Raw genomic sequence first — 17706 nt, 5'->3', positions numbered from 1 at the left:
TGAATGAGTGAATAGCTATTCATTAACAAGCATGCTGATTGACGTAATGGTACTTTATACTGGATCTGGTGCAGCAGTTTAATGTTAGATTAAATTTTAGTCTTAGGATATTTTAAGTGACAGGAAAGAGAGGAACAGCACACATTGAGTTAATTGATAAGAATATTCAGGAAAGTAAAGGGTTTCATGGGACTATCCTCATTCCCAGACTCCCCAGGGATGAAAGGCCATGTGTCAGGACACAGTGTGCCTCAGCATGTCTTTGTACTAAGGCTCTGCTTCCATGGAGACTTCCATGGAGACTTGCCTCTAATATTCATCCTCCTCCAGCCACCTCTAAATAACTTGTCTCACTTTCAGCTTCATATTGCTTCTCACTCATGTTTTCCAAAGCTTCATAATTTTTTATATGTCTTTTCTAGGAAACTTTTGTGCCTTGGTCCCATTGTTTTTATTCACACGAAAAATCCAGCAGATAAATGTCTCATCTGATCCATAGTTACCAAGCAGTACTGAGTACTTTCACTCAACAAAGTTATTGTAAGAAGCCACTGGTCAGCCTACTTTTGGAGAAGGGAGCAGTGCCCAACCACACCAGTGATGGTTAGGATAGTAAAGACATGTGGCAAAAAGCAGAGCATAAAATGCACATTCTTGCAGCTTTGATCAGATCCTCAGAACATAATTGCCTCTTTAGAGTACAGACTCCCACTATGTGATTCCTTCTTTCCACCTCCATCACACTAATGGATTCCATTATTGTCTCCACTAGCTTATGCCCAGCTCCTGATTAATACCTTTCATCAGCTTGGCATTCCATTAGCACACATCAGTCAGTCCAGAGTGCAAAATCTGGTCAATAATGCTTTGCGTATCTCTTTAAGAGTATCATATTGCCATTTTAAGAGCCTTTAAGCAGGGTGAAACAACACAAAAACATCAATAACAATACCAACCATCATGATTAATTTCAAATGATTAATATGAGAATAAAAGCTCTAGAATTGAGCACGCAAAAGTGACTTCTCTCCCTCCATTGTAGTGGAAAAAACAAAAAATCACTTTTGTTTCCTGAGATAAAGTAAACGCAAACAAACCAGCAAACAAAAACAAGAAACAGGGCCAATTGTTTATAATAAGCTTCTAAATTTGTGAATCCTTGAGCCTATTTTGTGAAAAGTCTTAACTTACTCATAAAAACAACTTTGTTCCTGACTTCTACAATATGATTTCTGAAGATATATGATAATATTTGCAGATATATAATCATATAAAGACAATGATTTGGCCTTTTCTTTTTTTCCTTTGTGAACAAACTAGCTGCATCTTGGTAATGTTATGGTTTTATTTCTTTTAATACTTGCTGTGTCTTTTTCTTTTTTTCTTTTTGGAGTGAAAGAGAAGAGAGCATAGTGATTTCTCTTTTGCAAGCTGAGCTTTTAATTTTTTTTTTTATATCTGGCCTTCTTTTCATGAAATTTAGTCCTTAGAGAAATAGTATCAAGAGCTAGAAAGGCAGTATAGGGCTATAAAGTTTGTGAAATATTTTAAGAATTGGTAGGAATGAGATTAGCAGATGGGACTAGAAGCAAGCCATCTATTGAAGGAATAGCACAAACCAAATCATGGAAAGTAACATGCTCAAAATTTGTCAGGAGTCTGATTTAGATGGACTACAGGTTTCACATGGTAGCAGAAAGACGGTAATGTAGGAAAAGTAGTATTAGAAACAAATAAAGTATAATCAAGTCAAATATCAAGTCACTGGTGCTTTTTACCAAATTGAGCAATAATAAACAATATCACTAATATTCATTTACAGACATTTACATTATGTGAATCTTCTTAAATGTCTTTTATGATGGATATTTCTATGTTCAAAGCTTCTTTAAAGAAGAATCTCAAAACTCCCAAGCAGCTTTATTATATAATACATGATCTCTACATCTTTTTTTCTTTGCCATTTTCCTCAGTGAAATAAGAAAAGAAATGCGAAACCATGTAATATAGAGTAATGTGGGGATTAAAGATTATTTTCATTCAAAGTCTTTCAGTGTGCCTTGCTGTTTTCATAATGTTACTTATGTTCTACAGCTTATTCTGAGATTAATATCCCATATGAGTTTCAAAGTGAACAGATAAAGTAAATATATTTTTGTGTCATAAATAGTGATTAAATATAAAAAATCAGTTATCACAGCCATGCTAGATAATAAATGCATTTCAGTAATCAAATACAGAAATTACTTATTCATCTCCCAATTCTCCTGGGGGAATGAGTTCCCCTGGCATTTATTCCCTATAGAGTTAAATTAAACCCAGTTGTGTTTCCTGATGTGGATAAGTATCCATCTGTGGCCCTGATTACCACTATCATTATGTGTTATTAACCAATGTGAAAATTATCAAGTTACATAATGATAGCAGTCAGTTAGCACCATTTGCCTTCACATCCTTACTTGAAAGCATTTTATGCAAATGAAGAGTTTAAAATTAAAATTTGCTCTTTGAGAAAAGTAGGTACAGTTTTTTGTATGTGTTTAAAAACATTTAAATATAATTGTTATAGGTAATACACTACATATATTATTATATTATTTGCATTATTTCTCCAAAGCTTTCATCAAATGTGAATAATAGTCATTCACTTACTATGGAATTAAGTACAATTGTCTAAGATGATAATGGCACTAGAAACTAGACTTGGCTAGTCTTGGGGGTAATTAAAAGAGTAATCTTTTAAGAATTCCAATTTCAAGCTTTCTCACTGAGTAAATTATAAAGATGCACCCCATGGAACTTTAAGGAAGTAATGAGGCTTTCATTTCCATATGTCAGCTAGTATACTTATCATAAAAGGCCATGAGCTAATTTCTTGGCTCATACAAGGCAGAGAGACGACCCTGAACAACATTTTGCAGTAAGAGGCATAAGGGGAAATTCAGTGCTGATGGGAGTTTGCTACCAAGGCATTTTTCATGTTTGCCATGATTCTAGAGGACCATCTGTGTACATTTGTGCAAATGGAAAAGAGGCGTGTGCAGAAGACAATGTATCTTCAAAAGTAATATGACATTGTCTATCCTTACTATACATAACCTTTTCTAGTATCAAGGCCATTTGATACACCAAAGTCTTGGAAAACACATTTTGAGTTAACTTGCTTTATAATTTCTTAGCCAAACTGCTCATTTAAGTTGAAATTCACTGGATATCTCCAGCTGGATATTTTCACAACTTGCTATTTTAGAACAAGATTCTAAAATTAGAAGATCTTATTTTGAAATACTCTGGAACTGGCCTGCACATATTACAGGTCCAGATGGTGCAGCTGATCCCCAGAAGAGGCATCTTGTAGATCTGAATGGTTTCACAGGCCTGAGCTACACCACACTCAGCATTTCATCTCTCTTTTTGTTAGCATGTGATGCTAATTGCATGCTCTTGGCTTCTTCTTGGATCTCATTGACTCCAGTACTGATGATGATTTAGATATGAACCCATATCTCCAACCTAACCTTGGGTGCAGGCATTAATTTATTTGAACTTGGGCTTAGTTTCTTGAGGAGATAAGTCTTGCTGGCAGACTATCCAAACAAGGAGCCCTGCCATTTTGCTAGAAAGAGTAAACTCTGAATAATAGATCTGTCGATGGCACCAGGCCAGAGAGCAGATATCAGCATCTCTGAATATGTCTTCAGTCTTCAAGTCAGTAAGAGTTGACCTAAAATTTAGGCTATGCTCAAAAGGCTTTTGAGCATACTCTGTGTGCTCAGTAAGAAATTATTTTTATCACTATTTTATCTGAGATGGAATATTATATGGAAACATCATGAAACTAAAGATATAGGGAGTGCTATTTCAGACTAGTCTGCAGGATGGGCATGATCAAATCTCGGTAACTAAGCTAGAGAAGAAAGTTTATTTTATTTAAGAAGGAGAATGCATATAGGACTTTCAGTTAAAGATGTTCTCCATTTTTACACCCAAACTTATTGTATTTTTTAGCAACTTTGGAATAAATGCATTTAAAACAAGTAAGTAAAGCTTCCACTCCTGAGTTCATACGGTACCCAGGGAAATCCCTTATTTGAAATTATAAGTGGATTAAGTGGGCAGTAGAACAAATCTTCCATAGTTAAAAGATTTCAGATAATGTACATATTGAAGCACTTAAATCATGAAAATTTTAAACCTGTCCAAACAAGTGGTACATCACTTGATTTTTCAAATCAGGATATAGTTAACCTTAAGTACTATTTATAAAAAAAACTTGATTTCTGTTTTAAGATAATTTGTGATTATACATCCTCAATATTGAAAGGTGCTTCTCTTTTGGTAGAAACTAAATTCAGAAAATAATTTAAGAAAATATTTCAACACTTTCCTCAGTAACTTTTCCTAATTATAAGTATTTTGATCTACTGTAATAAATCATAGCCTCAATTGTTCCAAAGAAGTCAATGACAAAATCTTGAAAAGATGCAGTTGAGCAAAATGTTTAACTATTTTGATCAGTATCCAGCCTGAAAACACAAATATAATCCTAACTTTATGACTTTTATACAATTACAACTCAACCAAATTGTATGGTAATAGAATGACTCTTTTGCTCAATCATTATTAATTACTCATCATTAGCAAAGACACTAACAAAATCTGATTTCAGACACTATACTAAACACGTCACATCTGTTGATGTATTTAATTTTCTCAACATTATCATATGATAGCACCTCCATTTTTCAGATGAAGAAACTAAGATATATAGAGACCAAAGACTGTGTTGAGAATTGATGGAACTAGGAATACAAATTCAGGATGTATTCATGTGGTGTTAAAATGTAATCTAAACTTACTAAACTAAATGATAGTTGTCTATAGAAAACAAGAGACATGGCTCCTAACCTTGAGACAATAATCTAACAAGTAAAATAAAACTATTTAAAAAAATCTGCAGCACAAATTAGTGAGATAAAACTATAATAATATATAACAAATCAGCACAATACCACCACAGTAGATATGCTACATGATGAGGCTATCCATAATGTTCCATGGTACCAAAAAATAGTAAAACCAAAGTCTTCAGGAGGCATCAGAAAGGCTTGCTAGCATCATTTACATATGGAGCTGCATCTCAAATGTCAGTAAAGATGACAAATTTGGCAGAAGACAAGGAAGAAAGGGAATTTTGGGAGAGTAATATCAATAGTATATTAAAATGTACTGTATTAGATAGTATGTGGAGAAGTTTAATTTCTCCTATAGCCATTGAAGAATTATTGAAATATATTAAAGGGGATAGTGACTTGACAATATTGCTGTTTGAAAATAAGAGTTTGGTGATGATATGCAGCTTGAATTTGAAGGGATTAGAATAAAGAAAAAGCTATTGGAAAATTCTAGATATAAAGGAATGAGAACATCTTCTATAGTAGTGAAAATAAATGAAAGGGAGCATGAAAAACATTTAGGCAAATTAAATCAACAAGATTTGGCCATGCATAATGACAGCCAAAAACTGCATTTCTTTGAATGTGTTTATTTTCAAATGGGGACTTTTTATTCAAAAAGACTGAAGAACACAAGTTTGTTGTTTTCTGCTACAAATGCTTGCAAGAGCTTTGATGTAGACAGACCTATCAAGGCACTCAAAGCAATTAGAACCAGAGCATAATTTAAAAAATTAGATATGAATTATAAAAAAGGTTAATTAGTAAGGGGGAAGGAACACTAGTTAGGAGAACTGAAATCAAGTCCTCACTCTGTTACTAATAAGTTTGCAAAAATAAATTTCCTTTTCTGGATCTCATAATGTTCAGTTCTTTTTTAACTCTTACCCACAGAATTCTCTAGAATATTCTTTGTAAAACAGCACTCTTGTTGTAATAGGTATATGGGAGGGGGTAATTATTACTTATATAACTAAGTAAGCAGTAAAAATAAAAATCAAAGTCCATTAAAATGGTGGAATATCTAAATGTAAAAAAAAATTAATACTCTTGAATAATTCATATTCTATGAAGGATAAGCAGATCAATAGTTTGATTATTTATTTCAAAGAGCTGTCATAATCAAGTGAGATAATGCATATAAAAGTACTTTAAAAATATGAGATCAATATGCAAGTGTAAGATGTTCTTTCCAGATACAATTCTTACTAAAAGATATCCATAGTATCAAAAACTGAAGTAGCATTTGATATTTATTCAAAAACATTTATTGAATTTCTAGTTATGTGTCAGGCACTAATCTAGGCACTGACTTCTAACTTTTAACAAAATATGTCAGATTCTTATTTCCAGGTGTTTGAATTCTAGTTGCCACAGTCAGACAGTAATCAAGTAGATTAGACTGGAAGATATCAGCTTGTGATAGGTACTGTAATTGAAATGTAACAGTCCCTTCTGTAATAGTGACTGAGAAACAATTTTAAGTGGTGTGGTTAAGAAAGTCTTCTGATGTTTGAGCCAAAACTTGAATGACAAGGGAACTATCATATATTGAGCACAAAGAAGGAAGCAGGAGCCAAACCTCCTTTATCTAGAAAGCCAGATAAAAACTAGAAGCTGAGATCTCATTCTAAGGCAGATGTGGATCCACTGAAGTTTTAGGCCAGAGAGCAAATGATTTAATTTCCATTTTAAGTGAATTTACTACTGTTTCTTTATGGAAAATGTAGAAGGACAACATTGGAAACAGTGTAAAGAATTAAATTGCAGATGTGAAGTGATGATGATTGAGTCTAGGTTAGTACAAATTACAACAGTGGGAGGAGCATAAACGTAGGATGAATTTTAGAGAAATTTAAAATTTAGAATCAACAGTACTGGATAATGGCTTAAATGCTGGAGTAGGGTGGAGAAAGAGAAACAAAGATTATCTATCAGTCCTTGATATGTTGTAGTTTCTCCATAAATAACTGTTGAATGAATGCTAAAACTGGATGTTGGGAGCTATCAAGATATTTGCAGGGTTGAATGAGAAAAGGGGTATTTAAAAGTGGCATTCACTAAGATTGGCAGCCTCCCTTTGATACTGATCTCGTTGATAGTCTAATTATCTAGTCAACTAAAATTTCAATCTAGAGTTGGAAAGTTGTTTCTTCTCAAAGAACAAGAGAGTACTTTCTCTCATTGTCTTCTCCTGATTGGGTTATGGGCAAGCCAGGAGCACTAATCCTATTTTCACTTTAACTTTCAGGTCTCTTTCACTGTCAGTCTTGATACTAGCTAAGCACTTATAGAGAATGACTCTTAGTTTTTACTAAGCCTCTAATATGCACATACACACACTAAAATCCTGATATATGTTTTAATATATATATTGGGTCTGTATTGTAAAACCTCATAAAGTCAGCTTGGGGAAGTGAGAGATCAGAGCTCCAAATCATTGGCTTCACTAAGTAGAAACGTCCAATAGATTGAATTTTCCTAATGAAATTTATTTTCACATATTCAAACTTTTTTCATTAAGGAGAACATACTATGAAGGCATTCGAGTTCCCACCTACCAAAATAAATGTGAATGACTGAATTTATGAAAAAGCTTGCTACAAAAACATCACTTTCGGATGTGAAACAAAGTAGGAGATTCTTGAAATTGAAAGTCAACATGTCTAACTTTAGGAATGGGCTGGTGATTTCACAATCTCATAATTTCCTAAAATTTTAAAATGATAATCTGAGATATGAGTGATTATAAAGAACATTTACATTTATCCTTCTTGATTTTTCTGCCTTATTTAGAAAAATAAGTGATGAATAATTCTTAATTTCAAAGTAGAATCATGAAGTTCTAATATATTGGTGATAGGAACACTTTGAGATTCTCTAAACCAGTGCTGTCAGATAGACATATATTAATAATATATTAAATTTTGGAATATGTTAATAATATATTAAATTTTGGTAGCCATAATAATACAAGTAAAAGGGTAAATGTGAAACTAATTTTATTTTTTTATTTTTATTTTTATTTGTTTTTGTTTTTCTTTTCTTTTATTTTTTTCCTTTTATTTCATCATATTATGGAGGTACAAATATTGTTAGGGTTACAAATATTGCCCCTGCCTCCCCCATGTGTCCAATAGCCAAAATATTATGGTTTCAATCTATAACCAATATGATAAAAGTATTAATAAGATACTTTACATTATTTTGTTGAGGGATAGGAAGTCTTCAACATCAGGTATGCATTTTATACTTACAGCATTTCATAACTCAGACTAGCCACATTTCAAGTGCTGAGTAGCCATATAGTGCTAGTGACTATTATAGGAGACAACACTGCCATAATCCACACTTAAGAGATGAAGAAAACATGATTTTAGAAAGATCCAAAGCCCCAGAAAAGAACTTTGCAACCTGACTCATGTATCTCATTTTTAGGACACTGGGTTTATGAAAAATAACTGTTGACCCTTTCTGGACATTTACCACGTGCCAAACATGTGCCAGGCTCTTTACATTTATTATTTCATTTAATTACCATAACAATGAAGAAGATGCTATTTCTCTATTATATTGATGAGAAAACCAAAGTATAAAAAGAGCAAAACTTGGCCAAAGGTACCAGCCTCTAATGGCACAAAAAAAAAAAAAAAAAAAAAATGATGTGAACCTAGGGAGTCTGCTCCAGTTTATGTTCTTAACCATGAGTTTTCTGGCAGAGGGTAAATAAATGACTGTATATTTTATAGTTGAAAGCAAAGTACAGAACGATCCTGTCAGTCAAAGACAGTTTTATTTAATGTTTTCATCAATAATAATGTTTGTTGAACTCAGCTGAACTCTTAAATGATGTTATTCTGTGAGCTAAAAACATCCTTTTCAGCAAATTCACTGCCTTTCTGGCAAATATGCTGTTATTGACTAAGTATCTTGCACCCCTTCCAGGCAAGCTTTAGGATATTTCAGTTTCTCTTTCTGATTTTTCAATTTGGTACATTTCTTTCTATTTATTGCTTTTGTCTTTTTTTTTGTCTGTTTGAGTTTTTTTATATTATTGTAGGAAAACAGTGGATTTATTGTTATTGTATTTCTCTGTAGGACATGTATTTTGCATTGCAGTTAGTGTAATTTATCTACATATGTACTGACATTCCCTTGTGCTTGTTACTGACTGCTGATACACATAGAGCTATTTTTGTTATACAAAGAAATAATCGGTTGACTGTGTAACAAAATTACCACTTTCAAACTACTCATATGACATTAAAAATATTTGTTATCTCATGTGGGTCTTAATAAAAGAAATTGATCTGACTTACTAATAAATTTAAGTTGCTATATCATAAGTCACCTATCCATGTTGGAAACTTCCAAGGTCAAAGTATTGTTGTCAAATGTAGAAGTGTACTTTATTTTACATGCCATCTACTTAAGTCAGTTAGGAGGTGATACTAAGATTCTTTTTCTCCCTCTCTTTCTAAGACAAGATATATCCACGATTCAAAGCTGCATTATAGGAAGAGGAAAACCATTAGCCTGCCAATTTTCCTTTTCTTACTTAGATGTAAGGCAATGTAGTTTGAACAAGCCATGATTATCCAGTATTTTGCTTTTCTTTTTGTGGCTTCAGATATAGAAATGGATCCCTGACCTACTTAGTGCTGACAGTCGCACCAGACACTTTCCTTACCCTGTGAGTAATGGTCCTGGTGGCAACCTTCCATCCCAAGGCCTCACACCTAAGGGAACTGAAGACACTTGCTGAAGGGACAAGGACCATTGCAGACCATGTTCACTCATACCATGCATGACTCCACCTGATTAAGCCAAAGGACTTTTAATATCATCCCTTTATTTTAGAGATAGTCAAGAGCTGTCCTCTTTTGGAACACATTGTTTCAAATACGGCCTCAGAACACCACAATTAATGAAAAGTATTTTTCCCTCCAGTTTTAACTTGAAAATAAAATGATAATTTTCTGTCTTGAATTTTCTACTCAAGATTTCCTGTTAAAAGTCAAGCAAATATTGATTTTTTTAAAAGTGGCTGTGCAGATGGAAGTAATTTCCCAGATTAGTTCATAGCATACCAGTGTGCTTTGTATGCACAAACACAACTCTAGAGTCAGCAGACGCTTAATATGCATTCTGGGGTGTTCCTCTGGGGGAAGCATTGTGACAGCGCTATGTGTGAATTTCATTTCCCTGTTATGGCCTCTGAAATTCTTGATCCTGCAAGACTGTATATTATGGGAACAAAAATGGCCTGAATTTGGGGGGAGGGGTCAACATATGGTCATTGCAAAAGATAAAAGGTAGATCAGAGAGCATCATTACTGAATAATATAACCATTACTTTCTTTTAGCCTCAAAGTGTTGTGCATTTAACTCCTTCTTTTCCTTTTAGTATAAGACTACTATTCTTTGTCCTAAATAACTTAAGCCTTCTTATAAGAAAAATAAATCCTAATCTAAAACTGTACTAAAATGTCAATTTATAAGAAAAAAGTACAAAGTGGTCTATTAGATAGCTTTCATTGTTTAGAAGTACATTTTCCAAAAGGTCTTTACAGCTTAGATGTTAGAGATCTTATTTGAAAATTTCCACTTTTTAGTACCTCCAGGAAAACCATATTTGAATGATAGTAATTGAGCTTCTGAAATATTTAATTGTGACAGCTCCTTAAATGTTATTGAGATTTATTGTAATGGTTAATCAGACAAATTACAAAAAAAAGATATTTATTATGATTGTCTTAGTATTAACAAAAAAATGATACAACTAAAGATCAGCTTCAATCTTATCACATCCCTGATCAGAAATATTCAGTCACTTCCCATTTACCTACAGAACAAAATGTGAACTCTCTCAGCTTCCTTTAAGGCCCCCATTATGTGGCTCAACCTATTTTACCTGTCTTATCTCTGTCACACCCTGTATGCAACAGCCAATCTTATTCTTAAAAATATTCAAAAATAAAGACTCAAGAGCCTCTCTTGATAACCTGTGTCCATGTAAAGCATTCTTATCTGCCTCTAATTTATTTCTGCTGTCTAACCAGATAGCTTAAATGTTCTAAGTAAATATTCTGCTTTTGTTCAAGACTGGGCAATCTATCTTGAGGAGAATAGACTACATCAATATAATTAGTTATGCTAAATTCATAAATAAAGTAATGCACTTTTATTATTCCATAGGTATTCCCCACACATACACAATACTGATACTATCATAATGGACTCCATTTTGGAAACATTTCTATTTTTGTGGTAGCATCATAGTTTTTCTCTTTCACCACAGTCTTCAACCATAATAGCACTTGTCTAGGTGCATTAAAATTATTCCTTGTGTCATATGAAGCCTACCCTACATGGGTTGTTAGGATATCTGAAAAGATTTTAGGGGTTGAGTTTTCAGAATGTTTAAGTGCCTTAAAAATAATATTCTGAAAGTGTGCCATAACAGCAACTAAAAACAACAGGATTAGTTATTTCCTATGTATAAAGATGTATCTTCCCTTAACTTCTGTTAAGTTCGATTTTTTATGTTATCTCCATCTAGTCTTGGAATTCATTTTCTAACCTCATAATTATTGATCATCACAAAATTCACTGACCAGTTAAATCTGTGACTTTTCTTAGTTAGCAAGGAATTATATTAAGACACAAATTTAGGATCATAAATTTCTTTCAAAATGGAATGATCTTATTTACACCTGAATTAAGCTACATTTCAAATGATCTTTATAGATAATGCAAATAACTTATTTATGTATAAGAGTTTGGAATATCAGGCCCCTACCTCTCACATTTTTAAACCTATAAGGGTAAGAATCATGCTTAAATCACCTTCTAAGTCCTTTAGAGATTCCCCCAGGTTCATAGTATAGAAAAAAATTATGTACAAAGTTGCCTGATATCTGAGGACTAGAAATGTTGAAGTACAAGTGACCTCATGCCTCTAAAGATAACCTGATTGATATCTAGCACTGGCTAGCCTGTGAATTTTCCTTGGATACCACTACCACCACCATATGCATAAATAATCTTGTTGATGTAGTATCATCATTACTTTACATGTTTATTTTACACTAGCCTAAGAATTTCTAAAGATCAGGCCCTCTGTCTTATTCATTTCTGATTTCCCCAAACTAGCCTCACAAATATTAAGTACTCAATAATAATACAGTAATGAATGAGTGTAACTTTTCTGGCCTCTATAATCTTATTATTATCTGAACACATGTAGCACTTTCACTCAGCCTTTTGGTAATTAATCAAATGTTACCTTTAGTTGTTTAATCATTTAGTATGGGTGTCTTCCAAAAGCCAAGAAACCGGCCACATTTCTTTTTATGTCATATTTGATTTTTAAATCTCTGAAAAAATTGTAGTCATAACACTTGTTTTAGTAGGTAAATACTGAAATTTCTCATTCATTAATTTGTCAATTCAAATATTTATTGAACAACCATTATACTAAAGACTGAGAATACTATGAAGAACAAATCTAAGACAGTTATTGTCTTCAGGTCATGATTATTTCTTTAAAAAGATAATTTCATGCTGGAAACTCAGACTTGTCGGGGGAGGTGGGGAATGGGCATTTATTGAAACCTTAAAATCTTTACCCCCATAGTATGCTGAAATAAAAAAAAAATGCAAAAAAAAAAAAAGATAATTTCAAGCTTCATTCCAAACAAATCCACCAAATCAGAAATTCTAGGAAAACAGCTGAGAAATTTGTAATTTGAAACTTTAAAGGTGATACTGATAATCAACTAGGTTTGAGGATTCTTGAACTAGAGTTTAGAAAGAAAGAAAACAAGCATGAGATTGAAGATAAAGAAGAGACAGAGTTCCCATTGGGTTCCCATCTCATTCCCCTGCTATTATTTACTCCCTTAATAATGAATCTGAAAACACAAAAAATCCACTGATATGCTCCAAAAGTTGAAACAAATGCAAAAAGACAGAACCATCTCTACAAATAACAAACCAATTACTTTGGACAATACATAGTATATATACACACATGAAGATTTTAATCTACATGGTGGTTTCTTGTGACAGATGTAAAACTGAGAAACTCTTAATATTGAATATGTTATGTATGGTAACTAAATATTCATAACTATATATGCAAATTGAATAAAAAATACAGGGGAAAAACAGAAGATTAAATGATGAAATGATGGAATGATAGAAATACCTCTTATTTAGAAAGTGGAGTAGCAGCTTGAAGTACACAATGGAGTTCTATGTGTAGTCCAACATTTCATGGGGTCATAGAAAAAGCCAATAGATTTTAGGTTGTTATTATTGGATTGCCAGAAAATTTGCCTTTTAAAATATTAGAAAGTGTGTATGGCTAATCTCATAAGGCAGTCCTCTGAGGGCAATGAATTAATAGAAGTGCAAAGCTAGGAGAAACCTACTCTAATCAGGCAAAACAATTTAGATAGGAATCATCAAATTTTTATCAGATGTAATATATAATTTCTCATCCATGCAGGCAGCTTAGGACAATAAAATATTCCCAGAGAAAATCAAACCAGTGTGAAATTATGCACACAGAACTGATGAAAGCCTACACTGAAATACAAGCAACTGTTGAATAATAAAAGACAGATGGGAATTTTTTTAATGATTACATCCTTTCATTTCCCATATGAAAATATACATTATCTATGGACCTGATTTCCTGATAATTTTAGCCTAAAGTGAAGGCCCTTTAATATAACAGTAATTATTAATGTGTTTATATCTTATGATAGTGTTTTTAAGAAATATTTATCCTTGGATGTTCATTAAAGGTCTGCCAAGTGTTCATAAGTTATTCTGAGTAGTTAATTTAATTGATTTGCAAATGGATGGCATTTAAAAAACTCTGGTCAGAGGCCTAATAGATAGTTTGATAAAATTTGAATGTGCATCTTCCGGTTGCCAACGATTTAATTATAGTGCTGACATTCTAAATTCAGTATTGGGCTTTTACGTTCAATGGGCTAAAGTAAAATTTAAAATCATTTATTCTTCATTTCATTGCTTCCCACTCTAAAAATTAAAGCAACCTTGAAACTAATGTATATAATATATATAGGGCGTAATATGTAACTAGGACCATGGGAAACAGGTCACAGCACAAAGAGATGCCGGCCTAACTTGATTTTCTTCCCAACGCAATACATTTTTTTTTTACCTTCTCATTTTTATGCTGTCTTGAAGATCTAGAACTTTCAAAGAAACACATTACACTGTGTTTTCTTCTGCCTGTGTATACTTGGCCCTCTGTATCAATGAGTTCTGCATCCAAGGATACAACCAACCATGAATGGAAAATATATGGAAAAAAAACAATAAAAATAACACTATAAAATGATGCAAATAAACAACAATACAGTATTAACAACTACATAGCATTTAGGCTGTATTGGGTATTACAAGTAATTTAGAGAGGATTTAATGTATACAGGAGGATGTGTGTAAAAATGCAAATACTATGCCACTTGATATAACAGACTTGAGCATCCATGGATTTTGGTATCTGTGAGGGTCCTAGAACCAATCCTCCATGGATACTAGAGGACAGCTGTGCTGCTATAAGCTCCTCACTTCCATGGAGACCAAGCGGCACTTTTAAGGACATGAGGTAGAAAAAGATAGAAAATATAGCTTTCACTCTGCTAAGTCCAGTTGATCTTCCATTTTTTAAAAATCAATTAAACACATACATGAGTTAATTGCCTACACCACGACAGTACTATGGACAATATTCCCTCCTCCCAATAAGCTATAATACATGAGTGGATTAATAAAATGTGATATATGTATACCACGGAGTTCTACTCGTTCACAAAAAACAATGGTGATCTAGCACCTCTTGTATTATCCTGGATAGAGCTGGAGCCCATTCTACTAAGTGAAGTATCACAAGAATTTAAAAACAAGCACCACACATACTCACCACCAAATAAGTATTAACTGATCAACACTTAAGTGCATATATAATAATAACATTTATTAGGTGTCGGGAAGATGGGAGAGGGGAGGAGGAAGGAGAAGGAATGGGTATATTCACACCTAATGGGTGTGGTGAGCACTGTCTTAGGCATGGACATGCTTAAAGCTCTAACTTGGGTGAGTCAAAGGTAATATATGTAACCTAAACATTTGTAACCCCATAATATCCTGAAATAAAATAAATAAATAAAAACTAAGCTATAATCCAATTGAAACAAGGAGACATTTAACCATGCATTAGGTAAATACACAAAACATTATAGGTTTAAGTTTTGAACTGTATCTTACTATCAATTAGGATCAAGATATTATGTAAATGGAAGAAAGTGAAGGAGATTGAGGATTGGTATAATGATAGGAACATTTAGGAATAGATGTCTAATGAGATATCATGCTTCATGATAGTTACTAAATTTCTTCCATTTCACTCTGAACCTACCCGTAGTTTAGACTTTTAGATAAGCTCATGTTCCGACAATTTTTACAGTTGGGATAGAACAAGTTAGAAATGGTGAGGAATGTATAAGGATTGATAAAACCATTTTGTTCTTCTATTCTTCTTTGCCTTTCTATCATTCTAGTATCTGAGTTCTGTAGAGAAATAACTAGATCCAGAAATCAGGAGTTCCTGAGAGGATTCTGGGGGAGTTGGTTGCCTAGTCTGAATTCTTCCATTCTGAAGAAAGCAGACACAATTTCCACATTAACCTCTCAACACCTAAACAGTCAAGAGAGGAGATACATTAAGAAAGACAGGGGAAAAAGGAAAGGTATAAGATTGCTTATTTATTTCCAGAAAAAATTGGGTTGCATATTTGAAAGCTAATTTATATGACTGTTTATGGATTTCTGTACATGTTTGCATGCCATTTTTAGAAAGTGCTTACTCTAACTGTATCAAATCAGATCAAATAATTACTTCAACAATGTGCAATTGCTGTCTAATTTACTACTTTTTAAAGTGACATTTATCCCCACAGATAGTAATGCAGAAAAGTGGACAGTATAGCTTTAAACTCTCAATGGATTATAATTCAAAAATTGCATTTATTTTTACCAAATTCTTAATCATTTTTAGTGCAAGGACTTTGCAAAACTCCTTGCAATTAATCTTGTAAACTTCCCAATTAGTCAGGCTTATTTTGGGAGGAAGTAGTAACTATTCTTCTCATTAGCGTGTCCAACTACAAGACAGGAAGGCTTTGAGAATAACCAGGAAGCTTGGTAAATTAAGATCAGTGCTTGAACTTTTAAGTAAGTGTTATATCTCTTCCTGAGAAGTTCTTAAAGGAGAATTTGTTAACTTAATCAAAAGTCACAAGCATAAATGCTTTCCTTGGGGTAGGGGCTGTTGAGGTGAGGGGGAAGAGAGAAAGGAGAATCAGTCCCATGACAGGATTTCTAAACTTGGCTCGACATCCATTATCACAAAGGTGACTGTGTCATAATGACAGATCACAAAGGGGGAGTACAAATGACAGGGTGGGGGAGATTTTTAAACACAGGCACAGAATGCTCATTAGTTACATTAATCTTGACCTAATGGAAATCTTGGCTTAGGAAGGTGGCACTTACATGAATGAGACTAATGTTCCAAATGCCAAGATGCTGGCAGAACAGAAAGTGAGTTACCATAAGGTCATAGGCCATAATCTCAATATTTAGTTTATGGATTCTGCAAGATGAGTGATGAAAAATAACCATTGTTCAAATAATATGATAATGAGAATTGTTTCTAAATGACCCCACACACATATGCCCCCTCAACGAATTCACTATATTTCAATGATAAAAGTAAGTTAGTTAAATTTTGAGTAGGTGCTAAATTTACCTGGTTGATTGCTTTGAAGGTGTTACTATGTTTAGTCAAACATAGTGTCCTAGTCACCTATTATAATATTTTTAAAACATGAGAATTCTGGAAAGAAGCCCAAGTTGCAAGATTAAAAGTAAATTGTACATGCTGACAGTCTGTTATCAGTTATCTATGTTTGGTCTCGTATGCATTTTTAAATGACTGCAAGGATGAACTGCAAGAATGTACTGCAAGAATGTCTGAGCTTACAATTTACCATTTACCATTTTATTTTCACTTATAAAATAAATCAGAGCTGTTATGGGATTTTTCCCCCTATGTTTTTTTCTTCCTTTCCTCCCTCCCTGCCTTCCCTTCCTTTCCATCCTTCTTTCCTTTCTTCCTTCCTTCCTTTTATTCTTTTGAGAACTAGAATTGAGAAGGACCTGTGATATCAATCTCTTGCCTTTGTGTCCATAAGCAGGGAATAAGTAGACCACTATCCCCATATATTTCTTGAATGACTTTTTATAATTAGAATTATACTGAATCTGACTTACCTGCTAGACCATCAATGCCTGGTTCTGGGGAATCTAAGGCATGAACTCTATCACTTTTCAGAAGCAAATTTATTTCTTTAATTCGTGCAAGCTTTATTCTAGGTAACAATAATACAGTTATCTGTAGGCTAAAGTAATAGTGGGAAGGTGGGGGATGAAGGGAGAGAGGACAGTGAAAATTAATATTTTAAAATTAACCAGAATTTGGGTCACTTAGGTTTTGTACATTATACTACATGATCCTCTACATTATAGTAGAAAGACCTAGGGTCTAGACAAAAATAGTCTCTTTTGTTAAAGGCATATGCTCTTACTTCAAGCTCTATTTCTAAAGACAATGAAAGCTAAATTCAAGGAAAGATAAACTCAAGCA

The 17706-nt window shown here is 33.3% G+C and overlaps 1 long non-coding RNA gene across 5 annotated transcripts in view; it reads right to left on the bottom strand.

Annotated features, from left to right (window-relative positions):
- LOC105857776 (uncharacterized) overlaps positions 1–17706 on the bottom strand; it is a 102397-nt gene that overhangs the window by 82652 nt on the left and 2039 nt on the right. Inside the window, exons 2-3 of one of the 5 annotated variants that reach the window (XR_001147851.2) lie at positions 14158–14261; positions 12244–12334 (exon numbers count right to left, since the gene is read on the bottom strand). The exons of 3 other annotated variants lie outside the window; for them this stretch is intronic. This is a non-coding gene — a long non-coding RNA (uncharacterized LOC105857776). The remainder of the gene's footprint in view (positions 1–12243; positions 12335–14157; positions 14262–17706) is intronic. One more of the 5 variants, XR_001147848.2, reaches the window with a different exon arrangement.

This window comes from Microcebus murinus, chromosome 11 (genome assembly GCF_040939455.1).
Source record: "Microcebus murinus isolate Inina chromosome 11, M.murinus_Inina_mat1.0, whole genome shotgun sequence".
Classification (NCBI taxonomy): domain Eukaryota; kingdom Metazoa; phylum Chordata; class Mammalia; order Primates; family Cheirogaleidae; genus Microcebus; species Microcebus murinus.
The sequence above is the reverse complement of the archived record's forward strand: the minus strand, read 5'-3'. Positions and strand labels throughout refer to the sequence as shown.